The sequence below is a fragment of the Loxodonta africana genome, chromosome 19 (assembly GCF_030014295.1).
Source record: "Loxodonta africana isolate mLoxAfr1 chromosome 19, mLoxAfr1.hap2, whole genome shotgun sequence".
Lineage (NCBI taxonomy): Eukaryota > Metazoa > Chordata > Mammalia > Proboscidea > Elephantidae > Loxodonta > Loxodonta africana.
Genome location: NC_087360.1, coordinates 60,128,831 through 60,152,488, shown reverse-complemented (window position 1 = coordinate 60,152,488; position 23,658 = coordinate 60,128,831). Strand labels below are relative to the sequence as shown.

The 23,658-nt window shown below is 39.2% G+C and overlaps 1 protein-coding gene across 2 annotated transcripts in view; it reads right to left on the bottom strand.

The window, feature by feature from the left end:
• The window catches only part of ZMAT4 (zinc finger matrin-type 4), a 282,267-nt gene that overhangs the window by 875 nt on the left and 257,734 nt on the right, over positions 1 to 23,658 (bottom strand). The gene's annotated exons all lie outside the window — the stretch shown is intronic.

The following is a 23,658-nucleotide window of genomic DNA, read 5'->3' as shown; positions in this document are numbered from 1 at the left end:
TTCAAGTAAAAACCTTGACTATTTTGTAATATTGACTTATCTAGAGTCAACCCTGTGTTAGAAAGCAGCTTTAACGAAACAGCTTTCAACATCTTCTAGAGCACAATGGAACATATCTCTTCTGCTAGTCTATTCTATCAGAGTTGAGAGAATAGTAAACTCTAAGTCGTGATCTGAAACTTTGGATCTAGATCCTGGCTCCGACATTTCCTGGTTGTGTGACCTATGGGAAGTCATACAGCTTCTTACTGACCCCAGTACTCTCATCTACAAGGTGAACCTAAGACAATTCATATCAGTGTTGTTGTAAGGACTGAGAAGATATGTTAAAATGCTTAGAAAGTGAGAGCTGTTGTTATTAGTTATATCACAACATTGTGTTTGACTAGTCTAAAAGCCAGTACATTAAACAGCTGTAGCATTTTTTTTTTTTTCCTAATGAAATACAAAGCATTTTCTTTAGAAGAGGCAAAAGTATTCTCTAATTTTCAAAAAAAAGTTATTGCATAGTGTTGGGAGAGTCTTGTGACTTGCTCCCTGGGTGACTTGATGAAAATTATGTGACTTCTCTGGACTTCTGTTTACTTACAAGATTGTGAGGAAGACTGAGTGAGACTAAGTGTGCGTGAGAGAGTGCCTGGCATATAACAAGTGATCAATACAAGTTAGCTATTGCTGTGTTTTCCAAGGAATGTTAAAATGGAACACTTTGCATCCCAATGCCCCAGTTTCAGCTGAAGCTCTAGGACACAGATGCTAACTGCACCCATATTACTAAAGTGAGATGTGAGAGCACCAGCTCAGGACATCCAAAGGAAGTGGACAAGAGCAAGTTTTCAGCCCTAATGGAGAAGAAAGAAACAGGATAGAGAATTTCTTAGAAGACAGTTATATTGTGCTATGAGTTACACTTCTCCTCCAATTCAGATGGGTAGAGTTTCTCCCTCACCTCAAACCTACAGGAAAGAAAGAAATGGAACTACCTAGAAAGCTTGAGATGTGCTTTCTTGTGCTTGAGAGACAGAGTACTGAACTCTGAAACCATCTGCAAGATCCAAAGGGCTAGAGACTGTGGCTGGTTAGCCACTCTGGTGGCAAGATGAATGAGAGGAACCTGATTTGGTGATGTTTTTCTTAAAAACTACCCAAGAGAGCCATCTGGAGGTGGGGGCAATGAGACCGTAGCAGAAAGATGCTAGAAGTGTTCAACTGGATATCTAAGGGCTTAAGGTGGCCCCAGGATATCCAGCACTTACCAAATAATGGCTAGTCTCTGAAAAACAAGCCATGAAAGCACCACATAAGGAGAAGAGTCAGTTTGCAACTCCTGGCAAGTCAGCTTTGTTTAGTATCTATCAGGTGAACTTTAATCCCTCTTGCCTTCCTAACCTGTTGCACTACACTGCTCAGCCCTGAACGAACCAGAAACAACTTGTTAAGAGAGAAGAAAAAAAGCAACAGTCCCAAGCAGAGAAGCACAGAAAAACCTTCCACATCCTCTTTTCCCATGGCAAACAGGCAGCCCCAAGAAGAACTGAGCTGGTGAAGGGAAAAAATTAACTTTTAATAAAGTTTGAAGATATTTAAAACTGATCACTCTATCCTAGACATATTATTAAAATGGGGTGCCTTTTTAATCTAGCAATGACCAAAGAACTCTATTACTTAAAAAAAAAGTGAGTGGAAATTCATGAAACTTGCCCTAGTTTTTACTCAGGGGCAGGACTGAGAGAGTTGAGTGGGCTGTGGAGGACAAGAATAAAGTTACTTTCTGATTATATCCAATCAATTCTGCTTTCTCAGTGTTACAGTGTCATCGAAATTACTCGTATGTCTACAATATGAACAAACAGCAGAATTTTCTGGAGAGTTTCAATCAGAGAAACCTGTTTGAAATATCAGATGGTGGGCTGGGTGAGCCATTGTGAGGACTGACTCTTTTAAACTTTATTTTACTGTTGTAAAAATACAGATAATATAACATTTGCCAGTTCAACATTTTTCACATGTACAATTCAGTGACACCATTTACATCAATCAGGTGTTCGTATTTATTTATTTTTTTTAACGCACAATTGGGCACTAGCTTACCTAACTGGTCAATTTAGGTATGAGAGTCAATTTAGTTATGAGAAAAAAACACTGAAACCAGAGAGCTGGTATCTTCTTGGGAGACAATTTAAGGGACTCACAACTTTCCAGGCACAGGCAGACAGTTCAGAGATGAAAGAGACAACCGTTAGATCTGTATGCCTTCGAGCAATGGTTCTCAAACTTCAGAGTGTGGATGAATGCCTCTAGCAGTCATGTTCAAATACAGACTCCCAGGTACCACTCCTGGAGATTCTGATCCTGTAAGCTTCAGATGGGGCCTAGAAATCTGCAACAAGTTTCAGACCGTGACCTCTACCCCCAACATACACATACGCTTTAAAAACCCTGCCCCCTAGACTCATACTCCTGATGGGGACTTAAACGTGTCAGAAAAACACAGGGTCTCTAAAAAAAAAAAAAAATGCTTTTTTCATAAAGAACAACTGTGCTTACATCGCCTTTGCATTTCACAGGTGTGCATGATTCAGAAAGATTACCGTGGTCCCCAAACCCAGAGGCCATAAGTTATCACAACCAGCAGGTGGGTCATTTGTATGCTTATCCAGGGCTGATCCATTCTCCCCCTTTATGCGTGGAATCAGAATGTGAAAACCAGCTTTAGGCCTCCTTCTTTCTGGAGTTCTCCATCAATCTTGTCATAATAAATGGTAACAACCATTTATATGGGTCCTGTGCTGACTACAGACTAATCAAAGGTCCACTCATAACAAATGGGGGTTCGGCTTGGCAATGGGCATAAATATTTATGCTTAAAAAACGGGCATTTTTAAGAACACCAACAAATCTAAAAAATATTCTGATCTGTTCCTTTCCATTACAGTTCCCATGCTCCACAGCCAAACAGAGGCGTGGGCAGGAAATATCTGGCATTTTATTGCGATGCAAATTACAGGGAGCATAAACTGGAAAGGCAGCGCACATAAACAAGAACAAAGGCAGAGAAGGGGCAGAAAAGTCCTCCTCCACACATAACACAGTGTCCTTGGTGGGAACTTAGTGCTTTATTAATGCTCAGTTGAGACTCTAATTACTTTGGAATTACATCTCTCCTTTTTTCCTCAGAGAACTAGAGACTCTTATTATTAAACCAAAAAAGTCAACTTCCTTATTTAATTCATTTTCAGCCAAAGATCACATGAAGAGTATCCTCAAACCTTTGCAGTCCTGAAGGTTATTTCTTCAGGGTATACTCAATAACTAGTAGGCATTAGAAAATATAGCCCCTACCTACAAAGAGCTGACAGTCCAGTCGGAGAGAAAAGACGGGTATACAAATAGCAATAATGCAAGTAGAACATACAAAGTACAACAAGTCAGGATAAAGTGAAATGTAATGGGAGCTAGAGCAAGAGATTGTTTCTAACTCACAGCATCTAAAAAACCTTCTTGGAAATCCATCCCTGTTGTATTTATATTCCCTCATGCGGTGTTTTGAAAACAGATGGCTCTTGAAGGCTCAGCAATATGTGAATACACAAGGTATCTTTTCAAGTCTAGCAAAGCTAGATATCCCTACTACTTCATTAGAAAAACACTATTGAGCATTTATTATGGTGCCAGGTATTCTGCCAAGAATATAGGTGAGAATAAGATGGAGTAACTTTCCTTATGGACCTAGTCAGAGAGAAAGATAAAAAAAACGAGTAAAAAATAAACATAATTGAAGATTTTAAAAGTATTATAAATGAAGCAAACAGGATAATGAAAGAGAAAGTAACTGGGAAGAAGAGTAATTTTGGGTAGTATGGTCAACAGAGTTCTCTGAGAATTGTGAGGTGAGCTCAGAGGGATGAGGCTTTAGCCTACAATGTGAAGAACGAGGTAAAGAATTGTCCAGGGAGAGTCAACAGCAAGCAAAGAGATCTGGAGTGTAAATAGCCTTGGATTGTTCAAGGGAAAAAGGGTGATGAAAGGAAAGAAAAAGAGAGAGAGAGAGAGAGAAGAAACAGTCATCCCAGAATTCTATATCCAGCAAAAATATCCTTTAAAATTGAGAGTGGAACAAAAATATTTTCAATAAACTGAAACTAAACATTTTCCAGCAGCCTTGTACTACAGAAAGTCTATATAAAGTTCTTCAGGATGAAGGGAAATGACACAAGATGGAAACTTAGATCTGTGGGGAAAAAAATGAATAACCACCATAAATGATTAACGTGTGCATTTCTCTGCTTTTGTTCTTAATTTATTTGAAGGTCAACTAACTATTTAAAGCATGAATCATAACATTGTACTGTGGTATTTATAACATTTGTACATATAAACTCTGTGACAAGTATATCACAAAGAATGGGGGAATAGAATAATACTGCTGAAAGATCATTATGCATTACATGAAGTGGTAGAATATTAACTCTAAATAAACAGTGATAATTTAAGAATACATATGGTGGGGGGGGTATGTGCTATGCAATACCTGAGAACAAACACTAAACAAATATGAAGACATAAAACTTAACCGTCTATAGAGAAGATAGAATAGTAGAAAGTATTTGATTAATCCAAAAGAAAGCAGGAAAGGAAGAATAGAAATGAATACTGATGAGACAAATAGAAAACAAATGGCAAAATGATAGAGCTAAATTCAACTAGGTCAATAATTATATTACATGTAAATGAACTAAACACTCAAAAGGCAGACATTTTCAGACTGGATAAAAAAAGCAAAATCTTAATATACGGTGTCTTCGAGAGACATACTATCTACACAAAAGGAGCCTTGGTGGCATACTGGTCAAGAGTTCAGCTGCTAACCAAAAGGTTGGCATTTTTAATCCATCAGCCTCTCCTTGGAAACCCTATGGGACAGTTCTACTCTGTCCTATAGGGTTGCTATGAGTTGAAATGGGCTCAATGACAATAGGTTTGGTTTTTGGTTTATGTACATAAAAAGTGGAAGTGCCCATATTACTATCAGGCAAAATAGACTTCAAGTCTAGAAATACTACCAGAAATAAAGAAAACGTTTCATAATAATAAAGGGAGCAAATACATCAGGGAGACCTAACAATTCCAAATGGTATTTAGGTAACTATAGAGTTAAAGGAAATCGAGGCAAAAGTTGACAGACTAAAGGAAGAAATAGACAAATCCACAATAATGGGAGACTTTTTACATGTCTCTCTCAGTAGTTGATGTAACAAAAAGACAAGAAAAATAAAATCAGTAAAGTTTAAAATATCTAAGCAAAACTAAACTATTGACCACATCATGCTAATTGATATTTAAAGAACAATCCATTCAACAACTGCAGAATACACTTTATTTTCAAGTGTAAAGAGAAAATTAACCAGGAAAGAGCATATGACAAGCCATTCCAAAGTCAACACATTCCAAAAAATTAAATTTTATGGATTGCTTTTTTTTAATATACTGTAATTAAATTAGATATACACAACAAGAAGATTTATAAAGGACCAAAGTACTTCTAAATAACCCATAGTCAAAGAAAAATTTAAAGGGAAATTAGAAGATATTTTCAACTGAATAATAATGAAAATACTACATAAAAAATTTGAGGTTAAGCAGTTTATAGAGGGAAATTCATAACTTTTTATTAGATAGGAAGAAAGGCTAAAATCAATGGTAAAAGTTTCAACTCTATAAAACTAGAAAAAAATCAAATAAATTAAACCAAAACACAAAGTTGTTGTTAGGTGCTGTGGATTCAGTTCCAACTCATAGTGACCCTACATCCAATAGAATGAAACACTCCCTGGTCCTGCACCATCCTCACAATCACTGCTATTTTTGAGCCCATTGTTGCAGCCACTGTGTCAATCCATGTGGTTGACGGTCTTCCTCTTTTTCACTGACCCTCAACTTTACCAAGCATGATGTCCTTCTCCAAGGACTAGACCCTTCTGATAACATGTCCAAAGTGAGACAAAGTCTCTCCATCTTCACTTCTAAGGAACATTCTGGCCGTACTTCTTCCAAGACAGATTTGTTCATTCTTCTGGAAGTCCATGGTATATTTAATATTCTTCACCACTAACATAATTCAAATGCATTAGTTCTTAGGCCTTCCTTATTCATTGCCCAGCTTTCGCATGCATATGAGGCAATTGATAATGCCATGGCTCGAGTCAGGTGCACCTTAGTCCTCAAAGTGACATCTTTGCTTTTTAACACTTTAAAAAGGTCTTTGGCAGCAGATTTGCCCAATGCAATACAGCTTTTGATTTCTTGACTGCTGCTTCCAGGGGCATTGATTATGGATTCAAGTAAAATGAAATCCTTGACAACTTCAATATTTTCTCTGTTTATCATGATGTTGCTTATTGTTCCAGCTGAGAGGATGGCAATAAGTGTTCTTGTCTTTTTCCTGATCTTAGAGGAAATCATTCAATATTTCACCATGTAATATAATATTACCTGCAGGTTTCTTATAGATGCCCTTTATCAAATTGAGGAATTCTCTCCTAGTTTGTATATATACACATACATACATACATGCATACATACATACATCAGTTCCATTGTAACCAAGTGTGTCCATTCTGAGAATAAAGCAAGGTTGGTTTAGCATTTAAAGATCAACTAATTTAATTCACTTTATTAGCAGACAAAAGGAGAAAATAATATAAGTAGATGCAGAAGAAAGCATTTGGTAAAATATAACATCTATTCACGGTAAAAATTCTCAGCAAACTAGAAGCACCTTCCTCAATTTGGTGGTCTTTATGAAGCTCTCTCCAATCCATCTGGCCAACACTGAAATTCCACTTTTACAATATGTTCTTCTAGTATTGCAGACTTTTAGTTTCCAACATTCCCTATTAAAAGGCCAGTTCTGCTGGGAAGCAGCAGATAACCATGGCTTAGCACAGAGTTTGACTGGCTGACAGCTGAAATCTAGATAAAGACCTGGCCACAAGAGACAGATGTATATAAGCAGAAGAAAGGGATTTGCAAAAGACCTAGAAGGAAGCCAAAGATTACATTCACTAACCTAAAAGCCAGCCTGTGTAGGAATGACAGAGAGACAGAGAGGGCACGATCTGATTTATAAAGTGATTAAAAGGATATATTGACAAATACGACTTTTTTGCCCTTTACATTTCAACTTTGAGTCTTTGTTAGCCTAGGTCACTTGGGAATCATCACAAATGCTGCTTCTATTTCCCCCGGGTGTTTGATTGACCAGACAGCTGGTACAGCTCCAAAGCCAAGGGTTAGTGAAGACGCAATAACACTTCTAGCTGATGACCAGCTGACAATCATGGTGTTCTCAGGTGATGCAGCAAAAAGGCCAATGCCACAATTCCTTGACAGCGGTGAACCTACTACTGTGACTGTAGTTCCTTAAGGAAAATGACAGGGGCCAAGAATCTCCAGACCTTTCAAGAAGTGAGAGGTAGTTGGGAAAAGACACCACTGTTCTCGTATGCCGTCAAGTTGATTCTGCTTATAGTGACCCTATAGAAAAGAGTACAGCTGCCCCCATAAGGTTACCCAGGCTGTAATCTTTATGGGAGCAGATTGCCTGGTCTTTCTCCCATGGAAAGGCTGGTGGGTTTGAACCACCAACATTTCAGTTAGTAGCTGAGCACTTAACCATTGTGCCACCAGAGCTCCTTAGAGACATCACTCCAGGGTGGAAAAAGAAGGGAAGAGGCATGCGTTTAATGTATTGACTAGTCCATTCTGTCCTTCAAACTGCTTTCTTCCAACCCTAGTTAGTAACAAGCAACAATTTGAGTTTACATTTAATCCCTTGTTTAACTCGATGCCACAATCCATACCTCCGTGTCAGCAGTACAGACCACTTCAGGCAAAAAGCAATCTGCAATAAAAGACTGTGTTCTAGGAAAAAGGAATTTTATGAAAGCGTTGGACATAAAAAATTGCCCCGCTCTGTTATGAGTTGCCAATATCTATTGAGATCCATGGCCCTGCCAGGAGACACAAAGGAAAAAGCACATTTCATATTCTATTAGTTTCCGTTTGTATCACACTAACACCCAGACCAGGGAGAAGGCATTTCCTCCATATGTTGTTATTTAATAAAAATAAAAAAAATCACTTGAGTACATTTCAGATGAATAGATTATTTCAGAGTAGGTCTATTTATGTCTGTTTTCTTAACATTCAATTCAAATCACTACAAACAGTTCAACTCCTTGGGTTGTCTGCAGTCGGCTAAAAGCAACCTTAATAATGGTGATAACCTCCAAGGCTAAAATCAAGGTTGTATGGGGGCTGATGTGCTCAAAGTATAAAAACATATCATCTATCCTCTTCCATAAAGAATACATCTAAACCTATTTCCAATAAAACCACTCTTTAAATATTTAGGATGAACCACTCTGTTCCTTCTGAACCTTCACAGTAGCGTGACAATTTCCTAGTCCTTTCTTGGGTCAGGCACCCAACATGCCTAAAATTGTCTTTTAATTACTGAGAATAAATTTATTCCCTAGCTTTAGGTTTTATTTGTTTAGAAACAGCTTTTGATGATGCAAAGTCATTTGTTTCCAGATTCCATTTTCAAAGCTGTGCATATAGACTATTTAAATAGAGAAAGAATTGTTTTAGAAAATGTGTGTTTTTTGTTTAATTGACTGTTTGGTACCCTGCAGTCTACGCCAGCAGGCAGAGGGCTGAATCCAGAAGACTAAGCACTTAAATTTCCCGTACTTTGCAATGACTGTAGTACTGAGTAATAGAGTGATACAGACTCTTCTTTAACATGGGCTGCGGCAAACTCTGATCTTAGTGAAATTTTCATAGATTAAATTTGCAGGGTGGAACCGCTTCCTTGGTGCAAATCTACAACTGGAAGCATGAGCTGCCCTTCATGAGGGTAACAGGGCAAATTGCGCTGGTTTCCAAGCTGTGTCCACAGAGCTGGAGGTCCTTTAACTGGGGAGTCCTAAGTACTGTGCTCGGATTTTCAAAGAACCCGACTGGTGTTCCAGCACACTAACCCCACTTCACCCAGAGCAGCTGAGCTCTATCAGTTGCACATGCTAGCTGATTTTGCAAACGGAACTCTTCTGCTTCTCTTCCCTTGTTTCCATTTTTTTGTAATTTTTAAGAGAATAGGCTTTGAAATCAGAAATAAGTAGAGCAGACTCTGGCTTTTTCATTTACTAGCTTTACTATAATGTCTTTGAACTATGGTTTTCTCTGCTGTAAAATGGGCTAAAAATCTTCCTAAGGTGGTTTTCAGGATTGATGATGATAATAATAACAACCTCTTCATCCTTCTAGAAAAGTTTTCTTATATTGGCTTTTTTGATACCACCAAATTCTATACCAGTTAGGATTCAATCAGAGCAGTACAACCTCCACGAGTGACACAGAATAATGGATTTACTGTAAGAATTAACCAAACCAGTAGCTGTTGAGTCAATTCTGACCATGCTTCATAGGGTTTTCAATGTCTGATACTTGGAAGTAGATTGCCAGGCCTGTCTTCCGAAGTACCTCTGGGTGGACTCAAACCTCCAATCTGTCAACTAGCAGCCTAGTGCATTAACAATTTGCCCCACCCAGGGACTCCATTATAAGGATTGTTGTTGCTATTGTCAGTTGCCATTGAGTTGACATTACACGGTGACCTCACGTGTAACAGAATAAAAGAACAGCATGTTGCCCAGTCCTACGCCATCTCCATGATTGTTGATATATTTGAGGCCATTGGTGCTGGGGAGGCAATCTATGAAACCCTGTTTCTTTTGTGTATAGTGTTAGACTGAAGTCAGCAGGACCAGTCATTAGGAATGCATCATGGATGTTAGGTAGGGAAGAGCAAGGAAAAGCTGGAATTTGTGAGCAAAAACTGGAACCCATCAGAACAAACTGAAGGTTGCTTCTTTGTCTTACTGCCTCCAGCCTCGATGATATGGGTGACCTGCAGAATAGTCTGAGGCCTTGCACTAGGTTGTGCCATGTATCTGGTCCAGAACTCAACACTGAAGGAGAAGATGTAGTATAAACTAGAGATGCCTAAGGCCTGGCTCCTAACCTGTGCATCAAGGTCTGAAGTAACATGATTTCAAAGAGTGTTAGCAGTTCTTCTTCTTCTCCTGGCTTCTCCTTAAACGTGGGAATGACCCAGGACTCTGTCCTGCAGTCTCTTCTTTTTACCTGCACCATGTCCATAGATGATCTAATTAATCCCTAAAGCTTTAAATACTTCCTACATGCTGATGAAGGAGCCCTGGTGGTACAGTGGTTAAGTGCTCTGCTAGAATCCAAAAAGTCACCAGTTCAGATCCATTTTCTCCACTGGAGAAAGATGTGGTTGTCTGCTCCAGTGAAGGTTACAGCCTTGGAAACCTTATGGGGTAGCTCTACTCTGTCCTATAGGGTCGCTATGAGTCAGAATGGACTCAGTGGCAATGGGGCATATGCTGATGACTCTCTGACTTACCAGTGTGTTCCTTGCCCTGACTTTTCTGATTTATGTTGACATGCTGGAGCTGGAATGGCACAGACATGACAAACATGCCACTAGCACCTTACTGCTCACCAATGACAGACTTTGCCAATAGATCTTGGCAGTCTTTCCCTATAAACTGAGAGGAGGGCTCATAATCTTTTCAGAACACTTCAGGCAGCCACTACCAACCAATCATACCTGCCACCAGAGCTGAATTAATATATTTGCCATCCCGAGAGGAATAGGTGGGATTCATTGAAGTAGAACTTAATGGGGGATACATAGCAACATCTAAGTAGTCAAGTATGAAAGTAGAGAAAATGAAGATTTTGCTTAGCAGAAACCTGTCTGGAAAAACTTAGGGGAATTGACTGATAGCAGATTCAATATCAGTATAGAGCATAGTTTATCAAGATTTCTAGACACACATACACGCACACTTGTACTCAAAGCTTCAGCCGTGTCAACTGAAGTAATAGTGCACAGGGCTGTGATGGTCCAGCTCTGCTTTGTACCAGTGAGGTCACAGTAGGGACCCTGCCTTCAGTTTGAGGGTAGTAGTTTAAGAAAGACATCCATAAACAGGAAGTGTCATCCTGAAGATAGTGATTAAGATGACCCAGGGCACTTAAACCTGTATTATAACAAACACTCTAAAAGTGCCAGTGGATGATAACTTTTGGCATTTGGTACATTTGAAGAGATGGAATGAACTTGTCCTTTCTATCCCTCCACCCCCAAACAGAACTAAGGCCAGTGGGTAGAACCCTGAGCCTTAATTTAAGCAACTGTTGAACAGTTTTCCAAAGTGGTTGTGTCATTTTACAACCTCTCCAGGAATGCACAAGAATTTTAGTTGTTCCACATGGCTATTTCCATTTGGTATTGTTTCATTTAACATTTGTGATTCTAGTGGGTATGAGATGGTGTTTAATTGTCTCCAAATTTGCATTTCCCTGGTGACAAATGATAGTTCTTTTCATGTACGTATTGATTACTTGTATATCTTAGTCTATGACATAGCTGGTGAAGGCTTGTGCCCATTTAAAAAAAAAAAATTGTTTGTCTTTTTATTGTTGATTTATAGGAGTTGACTTTATATTTGGGACCCAAGTGCTGCATTAGGTGTATATATATTGCCGATATTTTCTCCCAGGCTGTGGCTTACCTTTTCAATTTCTTTGTGATGTCTTTCATAAGCAGAAGCTTTTGTTTGTTTGTGTTTTTTTATAAAATCCAATTTATCACTTTTTTTTTCCGTTCAATGTTTTTGCTTCCTCTCAGAAATCTTTGCCTATCCTGAGCTCATGAAGATATTCTTTTATTTTTTTTTCTAGAAGCTTTATAGTTTTAGCTTTTACATTTAGATCTATATTTAGCCTTCATTTTAATATGTGTTAGGCTGTAGGGGTTGATGTTTGTTTTTTTCCACATATTTATCCAGTTGTTTCAGTACCATTTGTTGTAAACACTCTTTCCCCCATTGAATTGCCTTGGCAGCTTTTTTGAAAATCAGTTGCCTTCATTTGTGTAGGTCAAGTTTCGTACACTCAATTCTGTTCCATTGACGTAATTTGTCCACCTTTTTGCTAATGCCACATCGTTGTGATTGCTGTAGGTTTTATAATAAGTCTTGAAATCCTCAAGTGTAAGTTCTCAAACTTTTTTTCCTTTTCCAAAATGGCCCGGGCCATTCTAGGTCCTCGGACTTCCATATAAACTTTGGAACTCACTTATCTATTTCTATAAATAGCCTGTTGGAATGTTGATTGAGATTGCATTGAATCTATAGGAAAATTGATATCTTAATAACATTTAGCCTTCTAAATCATGACTATAGTATATATATCTGCATTTATTTAGGTCCTCCTTAATTTCTTTTATCAGTGTTTTGTAGTTTACATCATATACATTTTTGTTAAATGTATTCCTATTTTTTAAAAAAAATAATCTTTGACACTACTATAAATGATATTAAAAAAAATTATTTTCCAGTTATTTGTAGCCACAGTAGAACTGTGCTCCAGAGGGTTTTTAATCATTGAATTTTTGGAAGTAGATTACCAGGCCTTTCTTCTGAGGTGCCTCTGTGTGGACTTAAACCCCCAACCTTTCAGTTAGCAACTGAGTGTGTTAGCTGTTCGCACCACCCTGGGATTTCTTCATGAGCAGGTGTTCAGAAGGTCAGCTTTAAATGTCTTCACATTTCTTTGGCTGCCTTCTATTATTCTTTCAGAGAAATTAAAAAAAAAAAAAATCCTAGAAAAGGAAGATAATTTCCTCTGCCTACTAAAGTTTCTGGGAATATACCAAAACCAAACCAAACCAACCCTGTTGCTGTCAAGTCAATTCCGACTCATAGCAACCCTATAGGACGGAGTAGAGCTACCTCATAGGCTTTTTAAGAAGCACCTGGTGGATTCAAACTGCCGACCTTTCTGTTAGTAGCTGAATCAACCTAATTAGGGTTTCCGAACATGAAGACAGCAGCCCTCAAATCACCATAGCCAAACAGCTGACTGCTCTGCCTTTCCCCAGGGTCAGCCTGACATTGGCACCCCGCTATATGATGGCTCCACTGTGACTTTTCTCTGGGACACATGACAGGAAACAGCCCTAGTTAATACAATTGTCACAGTAGCCTTACCTATTTATAGAAATGTGCCTGATCCTGTTGATTGATACTATAAAAGAAAATAATAGACTTAAAAATTTGTAGATAAGATAAACTGTCATTTTAGGAAAAGAAGCCATTGTATAAAGTCAAGAAAGTGTGACTAAATGCTTCTCAAACATATTGGGGCTTGAGGATATGGGAAACAAAGGCAACAAAATAATGAAGTATCTATTCATCATTTTCAAGGGGAGGAACTCCATATTGCTTCTTCTTTCAGATTTTACTTGTTATTTATCTTTTATGTGCCTCAGTTTCCTAATCTAAAAAATTGTACTCACCTCAGAGACTTGCTAAGAAAATTAAATAAGTTAATACGGGTGAACAACTGAAAAAAAAAACAAAAAGAAACAAAGACCTCAATAAATATAAACCATGATTGTTATTTTTAATCACCATGATTCTTGGCTTTGGGCAAAAATAAAGACCTAGCTCATGAGTTGGAGATTTCCTAATAATTTAAGATTCCAGAAAGAGCTCGCTGTTTTAGCATCCTGAGGTATATTCAAATAATTCTGGCAGGCTGCCTTTTCCACAGATGCTATTTATACACATTTTTCTTGACAGGTTAAGTGTTTCTTTATATACTAACCATCCTATATATTTGCTTAGCATAGAGTTGAATTGAAAATTAGCTCTACTCATTTGTTTAGAACTTTTTGAAAACACGGAAGATACGACATTACATGAGCTGCTTCTTAGAAAGCTTTTGACACAGGGGATCTCAATATATTTTGCCTGCTTTGTTCTTAAATTGAGCGATTGAAGCTATTGAATAGATAATTATCTAAGTTCATAAATTAGATAAAAAAGGAAAAAGCAGACGGGCACACTGGAAGTTGTAGGACTACATCTTTTTTTATCCTTAAGTTGCACACTCAAGGATCCATCCGAAGGCCTGCTTTTCTCTTCTGTCAACAACCCTTGTTGACAATGCCATTTGTTCTCAAGGGTCATTACAAACCCTGAGCAGGCAGCAGCTTTGGTGAAAGTTGGCAATTCCTTTCCAACTGTTCAAGCAGGCTTCCCAGTAGACTCTGATGTGCTTAAATAGAATTTAAATTTCTATTTAGAAATTATGTACATATGAAATGGGGAACAGGCAGACAGTGTGAGGACTTACAAACCACAGTGATGACGGGCTTTTAATCTGAGTGAAATAGGAAGCCACTGGGCTGAAATTTTAACAGGATCACTCTGACTGCTATGATGATCATTGTCTAAAAGAGAATAAGAACTGAGCAGGGGTTGCTGGGGTGGAGGCTAAGTCAATAATTCAGGTGGGAAATTATAGTGGCCTGGACTAGAGTGGTAGCCCAAAAATCATTAAAATGACAAAAATGAAGTTAAAATGTTCCTTTTCCTTAAATATATATATATGTGTGTGTGTATATATATATATATATATATATATATATACACACAGGTGGTGTAGTGGTTAAGTGCTGTGGCTCTTAACCAAGAGGTCGGCAGTTCAAATCCCCCAGGTCCTCCTTGGAAACTCTACGGGGCAGTTCTATTCTGTCATATAGGGTCACTATGAGTAGGAATTGACTCGATGGCAGCAGGTTTGGTTTTTTTTGGTTTATGTAAGAGAGATTTAACTATGACATGTCCATATGCCCAAAACCAAGCTTTTGCTCTTTCACTCATAACTGCTTGTTTCCTAGTACTCTGCATTTTAGATCCTGTGACCCAGGCTTAAGAGTCAGGTTTAAGAGTCATTCCTGGATTCCTTTTTTGACCTCACGTAGCCCAGCAGCACAGTCGGCTGCTCTACTTTCAAAATAGTTCCAAAGGCTATTGTTGATACCTCTGTGCCACCACCCTAGGTCAAGCTTCCATCATCTCCCATTGGGATTGCTGCAATAGCCTCCACCCCAGCCTCTACTCTTGTTTCCCTTTGAGTGATTCTAAATGAAGCCGTTGGAGGGATTCTATTAATATTTCATTTCAATGGCTTCCAATCTCAAGGTCAAAGTCATCACCAGTAAAACCAATTGTCATTGAGTCAATTCCAATTCATAGCGACCCATGTCAGCATAGAACTATGCTCCCCAGGGTTTTCAATGCCTGGTTTTTAGAAAGTAGATCGCTGGGCCTTTCTTTTGTCGTATCGCTGAGTGAACTTGAAATTCCAACCTTTTAGTTAGCAGCTAAGTCCATTAACCATTTTCACCAGTCAGTGACTCTACAGTCAGCACAGTGGCCTTCAAGTCCTCACACTATCTGGACTCCCCTCACCCATTGTCTCTTTGACCTCATCTCTCTCTACTCTCCCCCTTGCAGGCTTCTGCCTCAGGGTCCTTACCTTCGCTCTCCCTCCGCCTCCTCATCTCCCAGATGTGTGCGTGGCTCACCCAGCAGCTCCTTCAGACCTTCTCTCAAATGCCACCTTCTCAGTGAGGTACTCATGACTGCTCTAGTAAAAATGGCGCATCTCCCCACCCCACTTCCTGTCTTTCATCTCTTCTTTATCCTTCTGCATAGCACTTGGCAACACTAACATATTAGAGCTTTTAATTTTTTTTAACTTTTCTAAAATGCATTAAAATCTAACTTCCAAAAGGGCAGAGATGTTTTGTCTTTCGATAAAGCACAACGCATATTTTTCAAGGGTGTACTCATTTATTTTGGAATTCTATGGGAGCGTGTAGAGAAAAGTAAAGAAAATACCAGCACTAGAATTCAGTGAAAGAAAACCCCAACAGCTAGAAGCATCTCTTGATGCTTCAACTGTCAGTCTCTAGGTATAGCTATCTTCAGTTATTTAGATTGTTACGGTTTTTTTTTCTTTTTTTCCTATTTAACAATTAAAGGATATCAGCCTTATGCTAATACAAATCACTGATCTTCAGTCAACAGTTACAATCTGGAAGGGGGGCATTGATTGGAAAATAGTGAACTCAGTAAGATAGACACAGTAAAACCAATCGAAGTTTTAAATTTGGGACTTTCTGAATTCCTACAAATGTCTGACATTGACCTCTATTCTGAACTATTTCTGAAATGAAATTTTTAGAGTCCCAGATCCCCTAACTGTAATTTATTTCTTCTTTTCCCCTCTTTTTCTCCCCAGTGCACTTTCATCATCTCATCCTCTGGCCTCCTGTACTTGGTTATAAGCCCTTGGAGAACAGGAAACGTCCGATTTATTTATGCATTTACAGCCTAAGGCCTGGCACACAGTAGGTATTCAGTTTAGGCCTGTAATTAAAGTTAATCAAGAAGACTGCCATGGATTGAATTTTATCCCCCCAAAATATGTGTTACCTGGGCTAGGCCATGATTCCCTGTATTGTGTGGTTGTACTCCATTTTGTGATCTGATTATCCTCCATTTTGTGATGTGTTGTAAATCCTAGCCTCTATGCCTGTGATTATGCTTCCATTTGGGAGCGAAGTGTCCATTACGTTAAGGAGACAGGATTAGGTCATGTTAAAGAGGATTAGGTTATATTTGTTATGTTAATGAGGCAGGACTAGGGTGGGATGCAATACCCTTTCTCAGGCCACAGCCCATCAGATTTAAGGGCAGTTTCCCTGGGGTATCACCTGCATCACCTCTTATGCTACAAGAGATAAAAAGAGGGAGAAGCGATCAGAGAGAGAGAGGGACCTCATTATCATCAAGAAAGAAGAGCCAGGAGTGGAGTGCGTCCTTTGGCCCAGGGGTCCCTGCAATGAGAACCTCCAAGACCCAGGGGGAGACTGACACCAAGACACATCTCCAAGGAACATCAGGCCCACAGATGTTGATAGGAGACTAGGACCTTCCCTCTAGAGCCGACAGAGAGAGAAGGCTTTCCCCTAGAGCTGATGCCCTGAATTCAGACTTCTAGCCTCCTAAACTATGAGAATAAATTTCTGTTTGTTAAAGCCACCCACTTGTGGTATTTCTGTTATAGCTGCACTAAATTACTAAGACAAGGACACTAATTTTTCAAATACACACACACACATTATACATACACTTGTACACAATACACACACATAAATATCCTCAGGTAGACTTAAGTATTTTGTACACTGACTTTCAGGAAATTAAAGAGCTAAATTTCCGGGGTAAAACTGCAAAACTTCACCAAAGAAAGGTTTCCTTTGTATTTAACGAGTCTTCCCCATTAAAAAGAGAAGCTCTTGTGGTGCAGTGCTTATGCACTTGGCTGCTAACCAAAGGTCAGCGGTTCGAATTCACCAGCCACTCTGCAGGAGAAAGACGGGGCAGTCTTCTTCTGTAAAGATTTACCACCTTGGAAACACTATGGAGCAGTTCTACTCTGTTCTACAGGGTCGCTATGAGTCAGAATCAACTCAGTGGCAATGGTTTTTTTAGTGGCTTCCCCACTAAAAGATGTAAGAATCTCTTCTCTTTGGCAAAAATGGGAGAAAACCTAACATGATGACATACAATCTCAGGGAACTGTTAGCTTGCTTTGGATCTAAGAGTTGGATTATGTGGCTGTGTGGTGTCCTAAGTGTGCCTTTCCATGCCAGGGCTATGCCTAGAGGCAGGCGAGAAGATGGGCTGGAAACATCTGGACGGGGATGTATGAGGATGGCGGTGGCTTGAGCATGGCCGTGTAAGGAAAATGGTGGGGAGGCAGAGGGGGTCTCCACCACTCAGTCTCATCAGGTCTTCAGTTCCCAGTACCAACCCCTTCTCTAGCTGCCCTTCATTATTATGCAGTGCCCTTGACATTCTTTGGACTGTTGGGACAGTGACTGTCTTTACTAATTACGTATAGTTTGGAACTTCTCTTGGACCTGAATTATTCAAAGTAGTATGATTTAATTTTTTCTATATTTGCATCTCCCCATTTAAACTAAAAGCTGCTTCGGATTAACAATGGCATCTCAATACAGTCATCCTTTTCCCTGTCCTAGTACCTGCTAAGAGCCTTGCTCATAGGCCTGAGCACGAAACATCTGTTTAATTAAACGTGCATGTGTATGGGGAGGACGGATGAGATGGAGACAGCTCTTGTTTTCCTTCTTTTCACAAACTGGATAACCCTCTCTGCAGTGTCCCCAACAGCTGTTACTTCTTTCAGGTCAGGTAAAGATGATAAAATTTCCATTGCATTCAAAAATTCCTTGCTATTCTGACTTCATTTCTGGTCAAAGACATGCTAACTTATGCCTCTAAGTTCTACTAAGGAAAAAATGCCAGTTCTCAAGAAACAAACAAAGCTACAAAGAATTGACAAGTAAATACCCACGGATGATTTAATCTCAAAATTGGAAAGCTTCCATTTTATATAATAAATCCAGGAAACTGAGAAATGGTTCACGGAGGCACACATGAATAAAGTTAGAGCATACCAAAACAAATTTTTCTCACTCACAAAGAACAGCTGGGTGTGTACCCAAACCAAAACCCAAACCCACTGACGTCGAGTCAATTCCGACTCATAGTGACCTTGGGTGTATACCAATCTTTTATCTGCGATCAAGCTCGTAAGCCTTTGTAAGCACATCCCGCCTCAGGTAAACACAGTATTACAAAGCAAAAATGGGTTGTGCATGGCAGGTACGCAGGGTCAGCAATTCATCCCATGAGGGGATACCCAAAGACAAACATACAAAACTATTCTAATCAAGCCAATGATCAGCCAAATCCTATGTATTTTTTCCATTGCATCTGTCTGGGAAGCTCAATTGCTGGTTGAACCACTGAGGGGAAAATAAGTCATGTGCTTTGTTTGGATGAAAGCAGGAACAATTTCTCTCACAAATGGCATGAATACAATTTAATTCTGTTATCTATTCTGCAGGGGAAAACTGCCTGGATTTCACACACAAAAAAGAATGTGATGTTCATGCATTTGCCGTATCTTCCTTGAGACTATAAATAACAAAGAGATCATGCCTCTTGTTCTTTGGAACCTTTGGGCATACTTGAAGTTAAAAAGCTCTGAAAAAAGCCTTTGGTTCAAATTTTCAGGTCCTATCAACAGTAAAAAGGGGAATAAGAAATGGGCAATAGAAAAAGGAGGATATGTACAAAAAACTATGGTAGTCCCAGGCTAAACTTCTTCTTATTGGGAAACCTAAAAACAAGATTTACCCTTTTGCATTATTGGGTGGTCTTAGCTCATGTGTGTGATGGCTGTTACAGAGATTTCGCTTCATTACCCCATAACAAATAGACAATTATCTTTTTCAAGAAGACCCGTGGTTGTAGCATCTGCACTGTTCTCTGAGGTCTGAGAAGAGTGGTCTGTGCTTAATTGAAAAGTTCCTTTAGCAGATGCAAAAGTTGTGTAATCCTTTGCTAAAGACAGTCACTTAAAACTAGTTCTAATGGACCATGTAATAGCTTATTTGACTCTGCTTTTTTGTATTAGCATAAGAGCATAAATATTCCATTCAAATGCTGAAAATCTATTCAAGGCAAAAATACAGACCCAGCATGTCAGCTACAGCATTATTTAGGTTGTGGTCCATTTAAGCTACATCAGTGTGTCCTCATTAATTGTGTCTGCTGGAAGCTTTTACATATTATTTGTGGGATATCTCTGATCTCTGAAATTCACATTTCAATTGATTGTTTGGTGCATGTAATCACATTTAGAAAAACATGATTAATACACAGTTGTCAGTGTAGGCTTTCCTTCTGGAGAAGATGTTGGCATCGTATTCATTATTCTGAGCACTACGAAGGGAGATCAGTAAAGAGGAAAAGTGAAAGTTTCAAACATTCAAATGGTTTCTCAAGAGGGCTAAAAATAAAATTTTACTATAATCTGTTTGAGTTTTAGAGACAAGCAGCTTAAGTACAGCACTAAACTAGAAGTAGGGTCTGTAGCTCTCACTGAAACCTATAGAACTGATGTCTCCGTGAGGATTTTTATGGACAGACGCCATCCCCACTCTTGTGTTCATGGCTGAAAGGTAGAGGTAATCCTGCGTAGTGGAAGGACAAGGAATGTGGGCTCAGAGAGACCTGAGGCTCCAACCCCAGCACCATTGCTTACCATTGTATAACACTTAGAACCAATTTCCTGCTTGGCAAATTTTTTTAAGAATAAAGACAATACCATTCCTTTCACAGCGTTATTATGGAGGAATAAAGGGGATAACATATGTAAAGTACCAAGTTCATGACATATTATGGATACTCAATAAATGCTCATTCATATTCTCTTTTTCTCTATGTGTGTGTGTTTATGCTAAATGATAGCCACTTCTGCTCTGGGGCAACATTACAGATTCAAGGACCAATTAGTGTATCAACACAAATAACGGACAGGAAATACAGGTTCTATGCCAAATAAGTTATAGTCAAATCCATAGAAAATTTCTAATTCTATGTCCCTAGCAACTTTTCTTACATTTCCTTTATTGTCACCCCCCTACAGTGCCTCCCCCTACCCTAACACACATACTACCCATTTCTTATAAGTTGGTGTTCCTCAAGTTTCTGGGCTTCATCCATCTTCCTTCTTGCTCTTATCACTGGCTTTATCCACTCATGGACTTCATCTACCACCTCTACACTGATGGTCTGAAGTTCATATAGCCAGTTCTAGCTTCCTTTCTGAGCTTTAGACTCAGACATATGAGCAACATCTTTACCTGTGTGACTTACAGGTACTCAACATGTTAAAAAGTATATTCACTACCTACCTCATCTCACTTAATCCCACTTCCACCTCCTTATAAACATGTTTTTCATATTTTTAATATTCCTCTACCCAATTCTCTAAGCTTAAGCTAGAAAGTCTTAAACTAAAATTTAAATTTGTTAAATAGGTTTTGTCCTACATTCATTATTCAGGCTTGGATTTTTATTCCCTCCTGCCTTTTTCCCACCCCACACGTTTAACTCGTTCCCTGTCTACTTCCTATCTACTCTTGCGTATCCAACACAAATGTTATCCACCATCTTGGATTTCCTCAGCTGGCCAGTTTCCTGAAGCTGATCCTATCACCAGGGGCCAGTAAGTCACTTGCTAGGCTAGATGCATGCACTGAGTTTCTGGCTCATCATTTGAGGACTTGAATGAAACATCACCCCGCAGGGTGGGGGACATGGTATTCCAAGCAGTCTCCAAAGGGCCTGGATGATAAAACCTGGGAGTGTGGGAAAAAGAGTTAATTTTCCATGAGGTTAATTTTGCCCCAAAGAAAATCAGAGACGGGATAGATCTGGACAAAGAAATTCCCTTTGTTCCTCCCCCTCATGGACTGCTTTAAGGTAAGTTTCTTTGATAGGGACAGTCCAGGGGTATCCCCATAACTTGTGACATGCCTGCTGGGTCATCTTCTATGTCTCTTTGCAACCCATCACAGGCAGGAGCCATGGCACTAATGTATCACCTCTAACTGCTTCATATCTGTTATAGAAGCCTCTCCATTGTTCCTCACTTCTGCTTCCCTAGGTTTGTACCTTCCAAATAAAACATGGCCATTCCTTGCCTCAAGCTCTGTGTTCTAGAGGAACCAGGGCTAAGAAAACTTCTAAAAAGGATCTGATGCAACTTTAAATAAAAACATTTTTAAAATAAGGTAAGAACTCTTGGCTCACTTCCCTTTTTTCTCAGCCAGGCATTAAAGGAAAAGTGAAATGAATATTTATATTTTAAAAGTTGTTGGAGGAAAGCTACAGTAATTTTTTAAAACTTTCCTTTAGGTTTTCCAGCAGCGAAAGTGAAGACATCTCAGGACAGAATAATAATTGGAACCAAATTTATCTGGAAAAAAAAAAAAATCCCAACTATCATGGGACTCCAAGCTTTGGTAAGAACTTGTCATGATGACTTTTACACAAGAATCAGAAAGCAATGTAATGAATCATTCTTGGCTATCATCTTTATGGAAGCGGACTGCCAGGCCTTTCTTCCATGACACTGTTGGATGGGTTGGAGCCACCAACCTTTAGATTAGTAGTCACAGGAAAACCATTTGTACCATTCAAGGACCTCACATGGCAAAGACCACTCGAATATTCTCACAAATTCTACCTCACTATCCACCCTTAGGAGTCCCCGGGTGGTGCAAACAGTTAAGCAATTAACTGAACGATTGGAGGTCTGAACACACCCAGAGGCACCTCAAAAAAAAGGCCTGGTTATCTGCTTGCCAAAAGACCATAGCCATGATAACCCTCCAGAGCAGGTCTACTCTGCAACACATGGGGTCGCCATGATGCTCAGTCAACTCAAGGGGCAAGCGGGTTGGTTTTCCTCTCCACCCTCAGAAGTTATGACTGAAAACGGCTGAATATTTGGAGTTGAACTCACCACTGCCTTCTACCTCTTAATCTACAGGTTTCTACCATCTCTGTGTGTGTTTTAATAAGTCTAGCAAACATTAGGAACAGTACTACCATCTTAATATAACTTTTCACATTCAATATTTAGAGATTTTTTAAATATTGATGCAATTATAAGAAAGAAAAAAAAACTCTTTGTTCTGAGGTGTCCAGGACAAAGGCAATATGAAGCAGTGTTTTCATTTGTAACATCAAGTTTCACAGGAGCCATTGGTATTTATCCTCGACATCACTGCTTTAAGAAACTTGAAGCTCACAAACAATTCCGTCAGAGTGTCTGGGAAAAAAACAAGGATAAATAATACTCTCTGACACCAGATATTTTTCATAGTGTCTAACCTATGCTCCTGATCTAAAAAAATGGAGCCATAGTTTGAACATCTTTTAAATGGATGCAGTTTGTATTGACAGAAAATCAGGTAGGTACTACTTAGCATGACGTTTTTGTCTTTGGATACTTTAAATCCAGGCTATCGACTTCTTTGTTTGATGTAAAAGTTGAAACTGTGGTAATTTTTACTGAGCATACTACATTTGTCTGTAACTAGAAAAAAAAAATTTTTTTTTTGATTGTAGAAGTCAGATCCACACAAAAGATGAAAACTGGAAAAGAAACAAAGATCTAGCTCTTTCAGGACAACCATGCATTTGCCAGAAAACCACGACCCTCTTGCTTTAAGCCCTTACTTGGCAATGTCAGAGTGGCTTCTTAATTTGGGATTCTCCAGAAGTGACTGATTCAAGGACTCAAGTTCATTCTGGAGGTAATCCCAGGGAACACCAAGAGGGGAGTGGGGAAATGAGACAGGAAAGGGAGGGCGGCCAATAAAGAGTTTGCTGTCTAGTAAGTTAGCTCTGTGAGGGCGGTTGTAGTTCAACAGTAGAATTTCACCTTCCATGCATAAGACCTAGGTTTGATTCCTGGCCAATGGACTTCATACACAGCCACTACTCACCTGTCGGTGGAGACTCACATATTGCTAGGATGTAGAACAGATGTCAGTAGAGCTTGTAGACTAAGATGGACTAGGAAGAAAGGTCTGGCAATCCACTTCCGAAAATCAGCCAATCCACAACAGATCATGAGGATGGCACAGGACCAGGCAGCATTCAGTTCCATTGTGCCTGGGGTCACTGTGAGTCAGGGCTGGCTCAACAACAAGCCAGCTCTATGAATAAGGCTGACTTTCCCTGGGGA